This window comes from Nycticebus coucang, chromosome 13, assembly GCF_027406575.1.
Source record: "Nycticebus coucang isolate mNycCou1 chromosome 13, mNycCou1.pri, whole genome shotgun sequence".
NCBI classification, from domain to species: Eukaryota; Metazoa; Chordata; class Mammalia; order Primates; family Lorisidae; genus Nycticebus; species Nycticebus coucang.
Window position 1 is genome coordinate 51,287,654 of NC_069792.1, and position 20,139 is coordinate 51,307,792.

Sequence of the window (20,139 nt, forward strand, 5' to 3'; positions counted from 1 at the left end):
GAAAGAGAATCTAAATATGTGGAGGAGAGAAAAAACTGAACTGAATATTCTTCCAAAGACTTTCCTTGTAGTCCTTCAAAGTTAAATTTCTTAAAGGAGGCCCTGTTTTGTGAAATATGTAAATGTGTTTGATCCTTTTGGAAATGTTAAACTCAAGAGTATTGTCTTATCTACTGTTGTGATTAAGTAAGAAGTAGAAAATCACTGATTTCACAGGAGCTAAAGATTATTCCTTTAAGCTTTCATTCATTCAGTTAGTTAATGAAGAACCTACTGTGACCCAGGTACTGTTGATTACTGTACAACATTGCCACTTTTTAGTGTATCTTTATATGGTCAGTTATTTTAAAAAGAAATTTAGAAAACAAGAAAAAAATGTGTTATATTTGCCTACGTATCTACTGTTTCCAATATCAGTCTTTCCTTTGATGATCCGAGCTTCTGTCTACTATCATTTTCATTTAGCCTGAAGAATGCTCTTTAAGATTTCTTATGGTGCAGGGCTGATAGCAGTGAATTCTCATAGCTTTTGTTTATTCAACAATATCACCTTCACTTTTGAAGGATATTTTTGCTGGATACAGAATTACAGAGTTGACAAGTATTTATTTCAGCACCTTCAAGATATCATTCCATTGCTTTCTACTGTACATTTCTTATGAGAAGTCAAAGAAAAATTGCTGTATTTCCATATTTACATTGTTTATATTTTTGTTTAGCTGCTAAAATTTTTATGTATTATTGATGTTAAGTTATTGATCATGGCATGTCTTGAGTTTTCCCCCTGCTCATCCTGCTTGGGATTTCTTTTGCTCTCTGTAAGTAATAGTTTTTACCTAATTTGGAAATGTTTTGTCCTCCAAGTACTTTTTCTTCCTCTGAGACTCTACTTATACATGTAGTAAAATTTGAGATTTGTTCCACAGGTCACCGAGGCGCTGCTATTTTCTTTTCTCAGTTGTTTACTCCTCTGTCCTTCATTTTGGATATTATATTGCTGTGTTTTCAAGTTCATGGATTGTTTTTCCTGCAGCTAAGCTAATGTGTTTAATTTTTATCTCAGATATTGAATCCTTTGCTTTAGACATTGTATTTTATATTTTTGTGCTTTCCATTTTCTTATTAGGCAAAAATCTGGGATGATCTTAGGGCTTATTTCATTCATTTTTCCATCTCTCAGGGAATCACTGCCTTTCCCTACCTGCTGCACAATAGCAGAAAATAATTGTATCGTACATCTTACTTTTCTTTATATCTGCAGTGGAAGGATAAGTCCATCATGGCTTGAAGCAGAAGACCTTACTTATTTAGTTTTAATTCTCATTTATTCTTGGTTAATTGGTACTTAGTTAATAGGAATCCTGTCCAGCTGATGTTCTAGGGTGTACTTCTGAGATTTGAGCTTTTGTATTGACTTTCTAGGTATAGGATTCCAAATTAGTACAGACCTGGGCCACCCTAAGAGACAGCAAGATGAATAGCAAGTTACGGCGATTTTTAAAGGTTTATATTTCTTTTTTAAAACATAATTTTTTTTATTTCAAATTAATATGAGGGTACAAATGTTTTTTAAGGTAAAGTTCAAGTTGTAGTTGAGCCTTTCACCCAGGAGGTGTGCTGAACACCCTCACCTGGTGCACGTTAGGTGGATCCCACCAGTCGCCCTCCTTTCCTCCTCCTCCCCTGTCTCCTGCCCTCCCCCCTTTACTAGACTATGTTTGTGCTTTATCTTTCTTGTGGGCATGTAGTTGTTATATTTTGGTTTCATAATAGTATTGAGTACATTAGATACACTTTTTCCATTCCTGAGATACTTTAATAAGAAGAACGTATTTCAACTCCATCCAGGTAAACACAAATTATGTAAAGTCTCTATCTTTTCTTATGGCTGAATAGTTACTCCTTGGTAAACATACACGACAGTAATTATCTTTGCTAAAGTCAATATGAAAGAGAAATAGTTAATTTTCTTAGATTACTTTTTCATTAACTTGGAGCTAGTAAAGTTTAAAAAAGTGCTTCTGTTTTTGTTAATGCCCTTTTGAATCAGATCCTATTCTTATAAATTGTGTTTTCCTAATGTGAATTGATATAGCTGTATTGTTAATCAATTGTATCTTTTTAAAATTTATATAAATTATGATAGTGAATCACATAAATGGATTTGTAGTTTATGATTCTGTCTGCCCCCTGCAGCTACAAAGAAGAGTTTTCTTTTGTTTTTATTCCCCAAATCCCATTAGTAGAGGTGGCCTCGTCTTTAAAACAACAGACTATCTACAAGCCAACATAAGAGAATAATTCAATTCAATTCAGGTTGTGGGAAGGGTGAACAAGGTAGAGAGGAGAAGTAGAGGGGATTGGTGTGCTACTCCTTAGCGGACACCATGTAAGGGTATATGGCACATGTTTTGGGTTTAGGAGAAAAGACTCCCTGACAAATGCAAGTATTGTAACCTAGTTGTTTGTACCCTCACATTAACTTGAAAAAAAAAATCTAAACAGATCGCAGCAGATAGCACTGACTGGGGGTGAACTGGGCAGCTTCCCTTTGCTTCTCCAGATTGGTTCTTCTTTGCTTTCCTGCACTATGGGAAGTTGATCACCATGAAGTCAACAATGGGCTGCCTTATTTCCTGCCTTCTGATATCTTTAGTCAAGAGAGAGCTGATTGAAGGAAGGAAATAAAGGGAGATAGAAAAGTTTATTTGGAACTACTAACTTGTGGCTGCTGCATCTTTAAGTAAGAGTTACCATTTCTACCAGGCAGCTGGTTTTGCACCTGTCTCTTTCTCTCTCTCTCTCTCTCTCTCTCCCTCTCTGTCTCTCTCTTTCTTTGTCTAGCTCTCTGCTTTGATAACTGCCACCTCCTCTTTTTCTGTCAGGCCTGGGGTTCAAAGGCCTTCCTGTTACTAGCCTCAGGGTTTTGCACTATGTCTTGTGGTTTGCACCCCCCACTCCCATGCCTTTGTAAATAGTGCCCCTATTAAATTTCACTTATATTATCCTTTAGATGGTTCTGTTTCCTGTGAGGATTCTTGTGACAAATGGTAACTGAAATGGATACAGGAACCAAACCCACAAAAAATGTAATTATGGAATGGGGTTATGTTAAAATGTAATATAGCAGGAATCCTCTCCCTCCTTGGAGAATGGATCAGGAGTGGTAGATGAAATGCAATGATATTCAAAACATCATCAGTGCTGGTTCAGGATAAAGTGAGGGTCATGGCACAGTGATGAGTGATCCTGGGGCTATGGCAATTAGGATTTGTCAAAAGCCAAGTGGTATAAAGGTTGTAATATTATATGGTTTCTTCTAGATGCCCTGAAAATTAGCATAGGCAAAGGAGATATTGAAGCCAACCAAGCACACACATGGAAAATAAGAAATCCTCCAGGGCAATTTGAAGGGGCAGTGTTTTCTTCATAGAGCAGATCAGGATGAAAACCAAGTCCTGGGCCTGATCATGAGGATTTGGACTTGTAGCACCATTTTGGTGGTGGATCCTGCCAGGGCTCATGCCTAGATCAGGCTTGAAGGGGAAGATGTGGGCTGCTGCAAGGAGGAATGGGAAATTGGGCACTCACACTCAAGCCTGAGAACTTTGGAACCCCTGTCTCCCCAGCCCCATCTTCCTGGAAGTTCCCATGCTGTGTTAGGGAGTCTCACCCTCACTGTTGGAAGAAAAGTCTTCTAGTGACAGCACCTGTCTCAAGTGCTCGCACTGAGGTGAGTTTCTTCACATCGCACCCCTGCCTCCCCTCTTTGCCTGTCTAGGCCCTTTAGTTAATTCTCAGCATTGCACAGACACCAGGGGTGGTACCTGCTTCTAGGGAAAATAGTCTATACAAGTTGTTTTCAGTTTCCTTCAGCAGGAGTAGAAGAGCCTGTTTAGGAGTAAATTCTGAGGATGTGTAGTAGCTTTGCATATTTTATGCTCCTCAGCATCCATTGTGAATATAGGTCCAACCTTCTCATAATGGAAGCAGGACAAAGTTGCCCTTGACACTGTTTCTGTTCTCCACCTCTTCCCAGTGCTTCAGTGTGGTTGGTCCAGATATCTGTTTTATACAATCCTTTGCTGGTGATCACTTCCCTTGGGACATACTGACTCCATCAACCTGACTCACTCCAGTGATCCCGACATCCCATATGTCCTGTGCAGATGTGCACAGTGACCATCTCTTAGTCATGGTGTGACCCCCTGGGTTGTGCACCTGCTTGCTCTAAGCCCATCTCTTAGAGCTCTCCATGGGAAACCAGCTTGAGTAATGCCCTGGACACCAATAAAGGCCTGAGTGCAAGGCTCACCTCTCTCCAGATCACCTCCTGCTGGCTGTGCACACTGTCTCTGTGACCTTCCTATTAGACCTAAGTGGTTACCCTCTTCCTTCATGGGCCTATAAGTAATAAATGTCTGTCATTTCTTATTTTTCATAATGTTTGTGTTGCCCCATCTGTGTCTCACTTGAGTGATATCGCTGCCCTAACTTTTATCCTGAAAAGGCTCTCCTCGGGAGTAGTTATCTTAACAGGAATAAAGTTAACAGTAGTCAGAAGAGAGAGACACGGGGACATACCTCCTTACAGTTCAGATAAGTAGGCATTGGTCCTTTTACCATCATAAAGAAGTCCCCGTGTAAGGCACACTGTAAACGTCCAAGACTTAATCCCTTGCAGCCAGAGCAAGGCAGGGGTAGAGCTTGTAACTACTCTCCTGAGAGACACAAGACCAAATTAGAGAAGGAAACAAAAGATTGTAAGACCAAGTGGGATAAAATATAAGGCCATGAGTGCAAATTTATTTACGTGGGTGTACTCGCCCAGAATCTGGATTTATTATGTAAGCGCAAGTGCTGGGGAGAAACAACAATAGTCAGTTAGACCTGTTGATTGAGACCCAAAGTCAGTGGCAGCCCCTTTAAATGAGTTTGAAGTATTAGAACTCCTGTTTCATTCTGTGACCAAAGGAGACCAATGAGAAATGGAAATATTATATGTAACTTATGTGCATTTTGTCCACTCCCCTTTAACATAACCACCAGCTTAGGAGAGCCTGAGCAAAGCACCCTTCAGTCAAAACGTCAAGAAAGATTTTACAATTATCCTTGAAAACTTACATCGTGTCGGGGCGGCGCCTGTGGCTCAAGGAGTAGGGCGCCGGTCCCATGTGCCAGAAGTGGCGGGTTCAAACCCAGCCCTGGCCAAAAACCACAAAAAAAAAAAAAAAAAAAAAAAAAACTTACATTGTGTCCATCCTCTGTAGGCCAGAGAAAGTGGGGTGGTTGTAACACAGTGAGAACTAACAGAAACAGGATTTGGTGATCAATGTGGGTTTTTTTCTAGGAATGAGTTTGATATTTGAAAAGCAATCAATTCACTACATTACCAAAATAAAGGAGAGGTAAATTAGACACTTGTTAAAATTAAGTAATCATTCATTGTAAAAAAGGTCATGAAACTGGAAAATAAAAGGAAATTTTCTTTTTCTTTTTTTTTGTAGAGACAGAGTCTCACTTTATGACCCTCGGTAGAGTGCCATGGCCTCACACAGTTCATGGCAACCTCCAACTCCTGGGCTTAAGCGATTCTCTTGCCTCAGCCTCCCGAGTAGCTGGGACTACAGGTGCCTGCCACAACGCCCGGCTATTTTTTCGTTGCAGTTTGGCCGGGGCCGGGTTTGAACCCGCCACCCTCAGTATACGGGGCCGGCACCCTACCGACTGAGCCACAGGCGCTGCCCATAAAAGGAAATTTTCTTAATTTCATAAGGAGTATCTACAAAAATCCTTCAGCCAAATCATACTTAATGGTAAAATATTGAACACTTTCTTCCTTGGGTCAGAAAAAGAAACACCACTTCTATGTAAACATTTTCTGCGTATTTCCAGAAGGTAACAAAAATAAGTTAAAGGTATTAAAATTGGAAAAGAAATGAACAATTGAAAGTGTTATTAATTACAAAGGATATAATTGTGTACCCTGAAGAATCTGCAAGCAATGTACTAGAATTAATGGTGAATCTGAAACAGTTGAATGTTAAGTAAAAAACACAAAATTGTATTTCTATATATCAAATATAAACACTTTAAAAATTAAATAAAGAAAAATAGCATAAAACATCAAACATTTAGGAAAGATCTAAGAAAAGCTCTAAAAATTTTTTATACTGAAAACCAAAAGAAAAATGCTGAGGTAAATGTCAGACTAAAAGAATGGAGAGATATTGGTATTTATAAATTGAGTAAATACACTGAAAATTGTTAAAATGTCTTTTATTAGTAGATTGATGTATGGAGTCAAAAGCTCAATCTTTGAAGGGAAGAAAACAGTTGGTAAAGTGATAATAACAAATTTCAAGAATTAAAGATTTTTTAATTAAAGAAGTGTGGTATTAATTTACACAGTGTAGTATTAATCAAAGCAGTGTGGACAAATAGAACAAAAGTCCAGATGTCAATCTCCTCTCTACTCAGTGTGTTAATTTAACAACAAAACTTTCACGATAATTTAGTGGAGGAAAAAAAAGTCAAATAATTGAACATCTGTAGGTAGACAAACAACAATTTGGTCTAACATTGTACCGAACACACACCGGGAAAAATCTAAGATGGATCATAGAGCTAAATATAAAAGATAAAATATAATATTTGTAAACAAAATCATAACATAATATCTTCATGGCCTTCAGGTATACAAAGATATTTATCTCCATCAGTCTGGGATTGGTCAGTGGAGCCTTATGTAGTTCATTTAGTGAGGTCATCATGTTTTCTTGGATACTCTTGATGCTTGTAGATGTTTATTGTTGTCTGCACATTGAAGACATTGAAGACTGCGCTTTCTATCTGGGCATATTTGTAGCCATCCTTTTTGGTATTCAGAGGGAATTGAGTGTTGTGCTCTAAGTCTTTGGTCAGTGCAGCCATGCCAAAACTAGGGGGCATTCAAGCACAGAATCGCCAAGTCTCTTGCAGCCTCTTGGTGGTACTGCCTGGGTGGGCCTGGGTAAGGCAGGTGTGTATTGTCTAGATTACCATCTCCCCCTCTTTCTTCACTTTTCCCCAAATGGAAGGAGTCTCATTCCCCATTTTGGGCTGCCTGGAGTAGGGGGAGTGATGATTCCAGCCCTTCCCACCTCCACTGCCGGTGGTATTGCTCTGGTCACCCAGACTATGGGGTCTGCCTATTGCTGGTGTTTATTCAAGGCCCAAGCACTCTTAAGTGAGAAGGTGGTGAATCCAGCCAGGACTGGGTCCTTCCCTTCAGGGAAGCATGTTCCCCTGTGGTCTAGTGTTATGTCTAGTAATGTCATCTGGGAGCTAATGTCTTCCATCAGGAACTTCAGGCATCTGTGTGGCACTTGATTTTATGGTGGCTGAGATGGCAGTCGAGGTGTATAACAAAGTTCCCTGTACTATTCCTTTTCCTTTTGCCAAGTGGAAGAGCTACTTCCTGAGCTGCACTGCCTGCATTTGGGGGAGTGGTGATGCGAGCACTCCCTTGGCCACCAGAGCTGGCGTTCCAGGTATGCCACCCCACGTCCATTGTATCTAAGCCTAAAGCAGCACCAACACTTGTGCAAGGACACAGTCCTTGTGGCCTGACTACCTTTCACATTTATTCCTGGCCTCAGGCCACTTTCATGAGCTGCTCATGGAGCTGGCTGAAACACAGGTTCTTAAGGCTGGGGTGGAAGATTCCCTTCTGGGGCTGGTCTGAATGCTCCCTTCATGGGTGACAGCAGAATTCTGCCCTATGCTGTGTTCCCCTGTGATATGGTGGCCTTGAGTTCCAATGTGAAGTCCCACAGTCCTGTGCCCTCCTTTCCCCAAGCACATAGATTCTTCCCCCCCCCCCAGCACTAGTATGACACTGGTGGGGGATAGTGGAGGGTTGTGATGTTGTGTGGCCCAAGCAAACCACCCTTTGCTACCTTTTCAGCGACTTTTTCTACGTTGTGATGATAAAACTAGGTACTGTGATTGCTTACCTGTTGTTTGGTTCTTATGAAGGTGTTTTTCTGTGTGCATAGTTGTTAAATTTGGTGTAGTTGCAGGGGTACAATTCCTGGAGGGTTCTATTTGGCCATCTTGCTCCACCTCTAGAATATGCAAAAATTTATACACAGGACATACCTACACACATACACACACACACACACACACACACTCGAATAACAAATGATAGATTGTAACCTACCAAAATTCAGAATTTTCTTTCTTTCTTTTTTTTTTTTGTGGTTTTTGGCCAGGGCTGGGCTTGAACCCGCCACCTCTGGCATAGGGGACTGGTGCCCTACTCCTTTGAGACACAGGCACTGCCCCAAAATTCAGAATTTTATTCAACAAAATTCATGATAAAGAGAGTTAAAGTATGAGCCACAACATGATGGTTTATCGTAGGGATATATCCAGAACCCAAGGACCTCATCCCCACATATATATATATATAAATTCCTATCTATAATGAAAATAAACTGCAAATTTTGTTTCCATTCTTCATTATTAGGATATTTTTTGGTTTGGGGTGCTATGAGTTAAGTTGCTATGAACAGTTTTTACATGTCTTTTGGTAGTCATTGCACTCAATTTTCTTGGGTACACAGCTTGGACTACAAATGCTCTCTTAAAGGGTACAAGGATACTGTCCAACAATTTTCCAAAATAGTTGTACCTACATAAATTCCCACCAGCGAAGTGTGAGATTTCCAGTTACTCTGCATTCTTGTCAACGCTGAATAATGTCAGTGTTTTCATTTTAGCTATATGAGTAGTATATAGTGGTACTCAAGTAGTTTTAATTTGCTGTTTCCTAATGAATAATGTGGTTGAGCATCTTATCTTTGCATAATATTGTTGATTATTTGGATCTTATCTTTTATGATGCATTTATTTAAATCTTTTGCCCATTTTAAAATCAGTTGTTTATTTTGTAAAATGTTTCTCCAGCTTTGAATTTTCTCCAGCTTTAGGGATATATACTTGATAAGTAAAAATTGTGTGTTTAGGGTATATAACTTATATTTTGACATATGCCCTCATTGTGAAATAATCACCACAATCAAGTTAATTACGATGTCCATTCATGTGGTTAGCATTTTCATTTCTACCTTTGTGTGTGTGTGGTATAAACAAGAATACAGGTGGCCAGGGCTGGCCGTGGGACCGGAGTGGGTGGGTGGGGCGGGATGTGTCATCCAAATAGCAGGGGGTAAGTCAGCACGGAACCAGCCCAGCCCTTCAGGTGGAGTATAAGAGCAGGAGGGAGTGGCCGGGTGGCTGATGCCCACAGACTGTCTGGACGCCGGAGCCCCGCACCCCATCTGCCAGCCCTCCACATCCTGTCAGCCCCTTTGCCTTCCCCACGCCATGGCACTGGGCGGGACCTGCTGCTGCTGCTGCTGGCCGCGCAGGGACCCGCCACGCGACTGCGCAAAACACTGCACATTCCCCAGCAACAAGATGACGGTGTGCAGCCCCGATGTCCCGGGAGGTCGCTGCCTGTGCCTGGTGCTGGGCTCCGTGCTGACCTCCAAGTGCCTGATGCTCAAGGCGCGCATGAACCGCTCCCTGGACTGCAGCAGGCTGGTGAAGCCGAGCAAGCACCCGCTGGTGGACAGCGATGGGCTCTAAAACCCGGAGGGAAACCACTAGGGGCACTTCAAAGCGCGCCAATGCAACCAGTGTCCAGGTAGGCGAACTCGGTGGGATTGCGCCACACCCAGAAAGGTGACGTGAGCCTGCGATGGGAGGAGCTGGTGTGCACTCACCACATCCTCATCGACTTGCGCCACCGCGCAGCCCGCCCGCCTTCAACCGCTCAGACCTGAATGTCCAGCTCTGGTGGCTCTTCTGCAAGCGCTACCTGCTGCAGCCCTGGTTAGTAGCTGCCGAGAGCTGGGGCAGAAAGCGTCCTAGAAGGGCCCCTGCGACGTGGATCGCCGACCCGGCCTACTACTTGGAGCGGGATGTCAAGGGTGAGTCGCTGTTCCACAGCCGCTGCACCTTGGACTTGAGCATGAATGGCAAGCCCCTGGAGGTGGAGCTGACGCTCATCTACTACCTGGACGAGAAGCTCCTGCAGTTCTCCATGAAGCGCCTCTTCGCCATCATCGTGGTGGTCGGGCTGGCCGTTTTCTCCAGCGTGGTCGTCCTGGTCATCTACAACCAGAGGAAGTCGGGGAAGTGGAGATCAAGCAGGTGGAGATCAAGGAACTGGGGGAGTTGAGGAAGGAACCGAGTTTGTAAGTACCAGGCGGGGCAGTGAATGGGGTGGGATACCGGATCCTCGCATCTTCCAGGCCTGGCCTAACGGGGTCATTTCTCCCATGCTCCTGCCTTCCCCCTGCGCCCCTTTGTGCACACACCAAGTTTAATAGATCCTGGTCTCAGGGTCGCCTCTCTTTCTGACTTCTGTCTTGAAGGAAGCATTTCTAAAATTCCTTCCTTTTCGGTCTATGGAGAAACCTGACTGGGTGTGTTACGGAAAGGATGGCCCAACGTTCTGTGTAAAGAAGCAAGTGTCTGTATGACAGCTGAGCATCATTTCTAAGAGAGGGAGTAGAGTTTGAAGGCCTAAGTCAGTTTAGATGGGACACAGCGCTTTTACTGCTTGATGAGCTCCAGTTACATCATGGCCTTACTGATGAAGAGTTGGCTAACTGGGCCTGGGTCCTGCCCTCATTTGCCATCGTTTGCATTACTGACCACATCCACTTGTCACCAGGAAAGAAGCCTGCTTCAGCTGCTGAACACATTTTATCTTTTATTTATTTGTTAATTTTTTTATTGTTTGGGATTCATTGAGGGAACAAAGAATTAGGTTACACTTGATGGCATTTGTTACATAAAGTCCCTCTTATCAAAACACATTTTAGATGTCTTTGTTTAAGGACGCTATCCCAAAAAGTCAGTATCTGTCCTTCAGCTTTCCTTTCTACAGCCCATATTAGCCATGTTTTCTTTCGTAAAATGTTTGTACATACGTTGTCTTTATGATTTTTGTTAAAAAAACATAAATTTAATAAAATATGGGAAAGGCACAAACCAAATTAAAAAAAACAACAGTATTGGGTTTTTCATATAATTTTGCATTTTAAATTTTGCATTTTAAATTATGAATTTTGCATTCATAGTTAATACACTGAAAAATTTTAAATATTCTCATTATCTCATTGAATATAATATTCCAGTCCAGGTGCACCTAGTTCCTCCCTGTAATGTCTTGGGAGGCTGAGGTAGAAGAATCGTTTGAGGATATAAGTTCAAAACCAGTCAGACCAACATGGCAAGACCCTGTCTTTACAAAAATTAGAGGTGATGCATGACTGTAGTCCCAGATAGTTTGGAGGCTGAGGCAGGAGGATCTCTTGAACCCAGGAGTCTAATGTTACAGTGAGCTATGATTGTAGCACTTCACTCCAGTCTGGGTGAGTAACTCTGTCTATAAAAACAAGAAAATGTATTATATTCCATCATATGAGTATAATAAACAGCACAATAATTCCGCAATTGTTCAAATTTTAGTTTTTACGTCCCCTTTTTGGTTTTATGAATAGCCAACTAGTGCCCACCTGTGAGGCAGTATAATGCCAGGAATGTGACGTGTGGGAGCAGTTATGCCCCACAGTATCCAATTTGATCCATAGGCCACTTGGCAGTCACACATGTTGGGGGTAGGAAAAGTGCTTCTCCGCATTTGCATAGATCTTGAACTATGTAGGACTTACTGCTAAAACTGCATTATGAAGTCAAGGGCAGAGCCCCAAATCTGCAGATGTCTGTGCCTCCTAGTTTCCAGAAGGAAATATTTTTTAAATGAAAACTTGATTGAGGATGCATATCAAAGGGAGGAGAGAGTGGAAGCTCTTGGCAAGTGAAGGGCTGAAGAGTTTAAGAGAGACATGAGAAGTTGGGAGACAGTTCAGAGGACAGCTATCATCTGAGAAAGAGTTTATCATGATGGCTTAGGAAAAAGCTGGAGGAATATAGCAGTGTATACACCCGACATGAAGAGACTGAATATAGGAAATGTTAAATTCACATGGCCCAGGTGAGGCTGCTCAAGACCAGATTCTGCCTGAAGGCTTTGACACTCCTAGGTCCTACTTGCCCCCATAGGCTGAGAGAGTGAACAGTTTTTCGCACTGTGAGATATGCCTGCCTTGGAGGAGCCACAGACCTGTAATTAAATTTATGTAGAGGCCTGGGACTATCTGTTCCTTAGGTAGAGTTAGGAAAAAAAAAAGTGTGGTCAATACAATGAATGGAAGATGGCAGTAATAGGAGGGAATTGATTGCTGAATTTCAAAATATTGGACTAATTCATCAAAGCGTGTGTGTGTGCACACGCATGTGTATGTGTGTGTAGAGAGGATGTCAAGTCCTTGTAGAGTTTAATCTTCACTAACTTCAGATATATAAGTTCTCTAAATTGACCTCCAATATCACTTGAAGTGTTTTTTTAATTTATTTTAGTATTGAAATGTTGAATAATATTATTAGTTTTATTTGAGTCAGCTACTCTGATTGAAAACACTAAAGGATGACTTGAAAACATTTACAATTCAACATAAGACTAAGTGTAATAGAACTTTAGGTTTTATATCTAGGTTAGAGTAAGGCAAAAATATTTCTATAGATAGGACAGATTTGAGGATCTGTATAATCCTGAAAGTATAAATGTCTGGGTAGAAGCAGAAATTCCAGCTCTTTCAGACTTCGAAGGTCCAAGTCAAAGGCTGCACAAAGCAAAGGGGGACTCAGGTAATAGCTGGGTTACAGATTAAACAAATGGAACATTTCTCTGAGGCGTAGATGTAAAATGGGATGGCAGTGGAGGGAACAGGGACCCAGAAGTCCCAAAAGGGGCAGAAATTTGCTGGGATGGTGGGTGCGGGCTGTGGCTGCCCTCCTCCTGATGACCCCTCCCCACCCTCAAAACCCCTTTGTGACTCTCCTGTGCTGTGTGATGCAGGCCTGGGGCTATAGCCTAGCCTGGACACCCTCAGCACTCAGTTGGTTCAGGCAGCCCTACTCTCCAGACAGTGCAGAAGGGTCTCTGTTTTCTGAACAACCATACTTTGCCCCGACTGAGTTCCGCTTCTGCTTCAGATTGTTCCTTTTGTGCCTCTGCTACCTTGTGTTGAAAGCATTTTCACCAACCCTGTGGAAAAGCTCAGACATCCAAAAGGTAAGGAACACCCAAGAGAGATTCCCTATTGGTGTTTCCCATGCCTGTTCCCACATTTCTAAATGAGTCTGATTGGCTTGGAGAGTGATAGAGCATCACTCCTCCAGGGGGAGAGGTTGGGCAGGGCTAAGGGTTCAGGACCATGAAGACTTCCACTTTAGGCTCACAGGCTGCCTATCTGGGTGTGGTGGGGGCTTCTTGGATAAATCCCCAAACATGTTGCTTTGTGATTCTGGATTGGCATATTGAGAAAATGACACTCGGTTGTCATTTTCCCATATTAGGTGTCCCTCAGCCAACCCTTGCTTCATGTGGAACTGCTCAGGAGAGCAGTGTCCAGACCATCCAAGCTCTGTCCTCAGAATATAGGGTCCTCTGAGGGAGCAGATGTCTCTGTTGGTTTCTGATTCTGTGTCCTCCTTGAGCAGAGGACTTCTGAGAACACCGGGAGGAGATTCTACAACAAAATCCTCCCTTGATTTTCTAAAAGAAGGAAAATGGGAAATATTCTATCACTTTTAAAAATGGATAAGAGGAACACCTTTGTCAAAATAGAGAGGAATGTTATTCTTGGATAACAAGTGTCTGAGCCTGTTAGGGAAGAGGTGTGAGAGAAGTGAGTCTCAGCTTCTCATTCCTTTCTTTTTGTTCTCGGCAGCATCAGAGCAGAGCCAAGAGGGGAAAGGAAGGTGGAACATTGAAAGGTAAGTTTCTGTGTATTTGATCGAGCTTCCCAGTGGTGAACCTTCCTGTTACTTCTGTGAGGCGCCAGGTCCATGCTAGCAGAGGATGTCAGTTGCTAGATACGGTCTCTCTGTGAAAAGAGAACCCTTCAAGGAAGGCTCCTAGGAAGATATTAAGCAACGAAACACTTCTCGGGGTCTCCGCTTTGCCCTTCTGTGGGCAGGAACAAGTGACTGACCTGGGCACTGGGTAATCCCCAATAGGTGGCCAAGGGAGATGTCCAGGAAATACTACAGGTTGGTTTGGAGTCAGCCCTTCTGTCTCATGACTGTATCAGCACTTTGACTTCCTGGGTGCTCAGTTTCCTCTTTGAAGTAACCACTGATGTCTGAGCTTTACATGGTGGTTTTGAGCAGCACGTGGGGTAATGTACTTCAGAAATGAAAACACACAGACTTGAATCTGTTAATATTACTGCTGATCATTTCAACTTGTCAGCTAACATTGTGCAATCAGAGTTTAATAACCCAAAGTTCTCCCCTAAATGGACTCCAGTATAATCCCTGTGCTCCTATCTTCCTTAACATATTACTTACTCTCAAGGTTTGCCCGTTTTGGAGAGTTACCTAAAGAGAAGCAGAAGAGTGAGGGAAGCTGAATTCTACTCTGAAAAGGTGATGAGTGTTTCCGTGTGTTCTCTGGACCCTTTGGAAAGCATGCTCTATACATTTCATGGATTCAGTGCATCCTGCCATGGTCATGGGAGCTGATAGTCGTGGGAAGGGGATGTGAGTGGGGATAAGTGACAGAGGGTGGGGTGAGGTGAGAGGGAGCAGGCTTCAGGTAGCCCCTTTGTGCTAGACCAGAAGGCTCCCCTTTCCTTGCCCTGGTCCTGGCCACAGGTTTGTGCCCCCTGACTTCTGTAGCCCCCAGGCTTAGCACCATGGTACCATCCACATTCGTCAGCTGTATATCCAGACAATATTCCTTCACTCTGTCCTCTGTACTCCCGGAAACCCTCCAGGAGAACTAAGGCCTGCCTCTGTCTGAGCCTTCTTCACCTCCACCCTCTATTTTCTCTCCTGACCTGAGGACCCCATTATGTGACTAAACTTCATCCTCACCACTCAGTCACTCTCCGCTCCCAATGTCTATTCCTCCCTTGGATTCCACATTCCCAGCATACATTCTGCACCCCAGCCACTTGCCTTTCTTCGTGTCCCAACATGGGACACTCAAGGAGCAGATGTTGTTCTGTAATCAGAGGTGACTTTCTCTCTGAACACCCTCAAGTTATTTTGATCTCTGCTTTTTCCAGAGATGTCCATCTCTTACCAAGTTTATCCCAGAAAATGGTGCCACGGATTCCCACATTTATTATCATGAACCAACAGGCTGTCTGCTCCATCACCAGCAGATGGCACTTTAACTGTGACTCAACCTGAGGCCTTCCATCTAAGGAAACTTGTTCTAAATAAGTTCTGATGGTGCTGATGAGCTGTCCACTGTGTCCCAGCCATCAGAGGCCCTGACTCTCCAAGCAATGTCTTCCCCTTCGCCTTCTAAGGCTTCATTTGTGGGAGACCCTGCAGCCAACCTTGTAACATCTGATTATCTCTCCCTGCCCAAGTTGATGTTCTGGCCCTCTTGGGGAGACAAGTTTAAAACCACAGTGATTTCATGATGTGGAAGGAAAAGGCAAAGAAAACAGGTTCTTTCCCAAAGCAACTTAGGCCAGACTCCCAAGTACCAAAATTTGCCATGTAAAATGTGCAACTTTTTGCCCCAATTTTTGATGCAAGAATATGCATCATATGTGGGTAGTACAGCTTTGGAGTGGGGATGTCCAATGGGCCTCCAGGAGCTGTTGTGCTTTTCTTCTTGGGTCTACTGAGTTTGTGGTGCTCCAGTCCAGGAGAATCCAAGATGTGGTGGGAGTGAGCCAGTGTGGCCTCCGCCTAGTGCAATGACCAAGGGAGGGGGCTGTGGTGTGGCTGGCGAGGCAGGCCCTGGACTTGTGGGGTGGAATCTGTGGTCCAAGGTGTGGCTGCCCATAGGGGCTTGGGAACCGTGCACAGAGGGTTTGGGTGCCCTGTGCGGAGAGGGTTTGGAGCCCTGCACAGAGGGTTTGGGTGCCCTGTGCAGAGAGGGATTGCAGCTCTGCACAGAGGGTTTTGTGAACCCTGTGCTGGCCTCAGGGACCATCATGCCTGCCTTTGGATTGTGCAGTTCAGAATCTCCTGCCCCAGTGGCCACGTGTGGGAAAGTTGTTTGTGGCCTCTGAAGTGGTGAGGAGCGAATACCTCCCGGGATCAAGGGAAGGGACAGCCTTGACAGAGTGGGTGGCTGCGGAAGAGTGGCACAATCTGCATGTTTACAGGGGAGTGTTAGCCCTCCCCACATGTGTCTCTTCTGGCCTAGAGCTGGGTTGTGTTTTACAGAATGTTTGGGCCAAAAATGTGGCTGCACAGTATACATGACAGAACATGGTCAATTTTTCATGGACAATGTTAGTGTCATTTGCCAACAAGCATGGCTCAGCAGATTCCCTTCCTTTGTGAACCAGCGGAGGCAAAGCAGAGACCCACACATGGACAGCAGCTCCTGTGTCCTAAGACCTTTGAGGATGACACAGAGCAAAATACATCCAGCTCTCCTGGCATCTCCTGTCCCTGTAGGGTGAGTCCCTGCCCTTTGTTGTGCTTTTCCCAGGTTGCTGTTCCTCAACATCTTTGTTCTTCAAGCTCCAATACATTCACAGCTGAAGAATCCCCAGAAATTAACTATCTCCAACCTCTCTCCATGTGTTAAACCCTGCCCAGTCTCCAGTCCTTAACCCTCATCCAGGTCCAGTCTGACGCCCAATTTCAATTCTTTCTCCCAGTCCTATCACCCGTTTCCCTATCCAAGATTAAGTTCTGGAGAGCATGTTTTGAAAAACCCCAGAATGAGGCACAGTGTGTTATGCCATCTGACATTTTTCACCTGATTTGGAGTGTGTCACAGAAAGAACAGCAATTATGTGGGGTTTATACTCTGTGATGAAAAAATCACTGGAAGACTTTTTGTCCCCCAGTTGGCAACATTCCCCAGCCAGTCCTCCAAGTTTGTATTCTAACCCCATCCTTCTGGAGATTTTTCTGTCAGCACTGAGCTTGTGAAGAAAACAGGGCAGCATTATCACAAGAGAACTCTGGATTCACCCAAAATGGAAGCATCAAAGAGAGATGCTGAGAAATGCTTCACTTAACAAGGATACTCAGAAGGATAAGGAGCTTAGCCTGAGGTATGGCTAAAAAGATCATCTGTTGAGTGATCTAGAGAGGTCTTCAGGTAAGGGTGTGGGTTGGTCTAACTCTGTGAAAGGCCTAGGAAATCAGGGAATAATTCATGACCCTCAAGAGTGAGCTTAGTTCTGAATCAACTGGAACGCATAGGAACACCAAATTCTGAAGCTGGGATCTCCAAGCTCCCACCTAGAAGAAGCTTTAAAGCTAGTCATGTAGAACAGTTTGGGACAACGAAATCAGTTGCTAGTTTGGATTATCCCCTCCTGCCTCCTTACATGTGGTAAAAGGAAAGACAGAGAGCCCTAAGAAAATCTCCATTTTATACCAAGCGTGAGCCAACAGAGAACTTACAATTGAGAATGGCAGGCAGACTCTTCTGTGCACCCCTCATGGAAACATAGACAAGATGCATGAGGACATGCTTAGGAGCACATGTCTTCCCCATCCCTGTCACTGAAGGGATGGCCTCCTACTGAACATCACATTAGTTGTTGGCAGTGGATTTCTAAATGCAGAATAAAACAGCAGGGGCAAGAAGACTCTCTGGAAAGGGCAGGCCCCAATTGTGTCATGACCATTCCACACCCGTGGCCAACAGAGAGCCTGTGCCCAATCCATGACCCCATGCAGGTTTCAAGTTGGCCAGGCACCTTCCGGCCCCCCTGCACTGCTGAGATTTCAGGGTCTCTCTGCTTCCCTGCATTTCCTGAGAGGAAAATACACTCCCTTAAAAAAAGAATCAAGAGATTGTTCCCAATAAATATTCTCCTAAGCGTCATGTCTTTTCTCTGTGCTGTCTTGGAGGCAGAGGTTTAGGGGAACCTAGAGTGTGTGCTTAGTCAGGAACTGTAGGACTTAGTTCACTTCTTCCTAATTGCTTCTTTTGGCCTCCAAAATGTGACCAGTGCCCTGGAGCTGTTGTCAAGGAATGGCTATTATGTCCTGCCACAACCTCTTCCCTGCCTGAGGCAGTTTGAGAAGATGGGCTGCTTCCCATCTCTTGGCCTTCATGGAATTATATTGTAGCTCACACCTTCTCTCTCATTGTGTCTTTTATATCCCTTAGAGTAGCAGTTCTCAACCTGTGGGTTGTGACCCACAGGATCTGTATTAAAGGCTCACAGCATTAGGAAGGTTGAGAGGATTAAACAAGATTGGTCTTCTATATCTGTTAAAGCAGGACAAAGATAGGTATTTATTACGGAAAATAGTGGTTTAATCATGTCTCAGAAAAAGTTTTCAGTGAACAGAGGATCACACAGGTGAGTGAGGGTGGGTGGGAATGGATGAGGGGTTATTGCTGTGGTGGACACTGGGCTGATTGAAGGAGGATCTGAAGAAAAGTGTAGATGGTGCTAAGGAACCGGTTATGTGGGGCATGCTCATGTGCTGTGGAAGCACACAGGTACTTGGACCTTAATGGTGTGGTTTCTTGACTGGAAAGTGAGGAACATAATAATACCGTAGGCTTAATTGATAACTGGGTCCCTAATGTGGCCAGTATTGGGGCGGGTAACATGCAAGTTATCCTGGAGGTAGGAGGTGAGAGAAAGAGCATTGCTTGTGAGGAGATTGCCAATAAGCAAAAGTTTATGTGGTTGGGAAGAGGGAGTCCAGGGACATATATCATACTAAGAGAAAAAGAGATTCAGGTTAGAGAAAGCCAAATAGTTAAGTGGATGCAAGTCGGGATTGTCTTTAACACTATTGTGCTAATGTTGTTTAATTGCCAAATGCTGCTTGTTGCAGCTGATTCATTTTGCGTCTACCTGCTCTTTGATCTAAGAGTAATTTGTAGCATCTAAACCTGTGTTTTGTGCCAGGTCACCAGCCCAGGTCTAGCACTCTCATCCCTCCGCAGTCTAAACTCCATGGCCAGTCACCCTTCCGGCAAAGTCTGGACCCTACCACAAGCTACCCATATTTTCACTCCCTGTTTCCTAATAGCCAAGGGATAGTGAAGAAATCACACAAGGCAGGAGCTGTAATTCATGATGCTGCATTTCATTTGGACTCCCAACAATCCTGAGTGGTCCTGTCTTTCCCGTTACTCATGCCAGTGTATCCAAATTTTTGCCACTCTTCACAAACTCACCACAAATATCTACATTAAAACTCTCCTGGTAACCTGGGTACCAATTCCCCCTTTATGGAGAAATTTAAAGCCATAGGGACTATTTCCTCAATATTTTCCCTTGTACATCATTTTCATTAACCGGCCTACTTTCTCAAAACCTGCCTGTTTCTCAAAACACTCAGAAGCAAAGTGCACCTGCATCCAATATGCTCTCATCCTTAGGTTCGACTGTCATCTCAGTTATATTGATCATCAATACTTTCAGCTACAGAATTTTCTGTCCAATATCTGCCTCAACACCAGCTCTTTCCCATTAACTGACACACTGTAGTCTCTTTAGACATTCAATAAATCCTTCTCTATCTTGTAACCACTTCTAGCTACGATTCGATTTTTATCTTCCTTTCTCAGCCAGACTTCTTTATAGATATGTCTGGTTACTGGACCCAACGTTACATTTATTATATGCAAATATGATTGTGTTAATCTCTTTTTTTATTTTTTATTTCAAAATAATTTATGGCTACAAATTTTTATATTACATTGTTCTCACTTCCAAAATAAAGTTCAAGTCGTGAAAGAACCCCTCACCCAGGGGCCGTGATATCCGACCACATATTGTGCCCATTAGGTGAGATGCCCACATACCCTCCCGCCTTCTGTCAATTGTCTTCCCTTCTCCCCCCTCCTTCCCTGTCCCCCATACTAGACTATATTTTTGTTTTATTGTTCATGTGAGCATGTAATGGTTTATGAATTGGTTCCAGTTAGTATTGCATACATTGGAGGTTCATTTTTCCATTCTTGCAATACTTCACTAAGAAGAATGTATTTCAATTCCACTATAAGGAGAATTCTCAAAGATCTGAAAGTTGATCTTCCATATGATG

General features: G+C 43.4%; 1 pseudogene; it reads left to right on the forward strand.

Moving 5' to 3' along the window:
- The window catches only part of LOC128563655 (2,4-dienoyl-CoA reductase [(3E)-enoyl-CoA-producing], mitochondrial-like), a 41,982-nt pseudogene extending 37,594 nt beyond the window's left edge, over positions 1–4,388 (forward strand).
- The last annotated feature ends 15,751 nt before the right edge of the window (positions 4,389–20,139 follow it).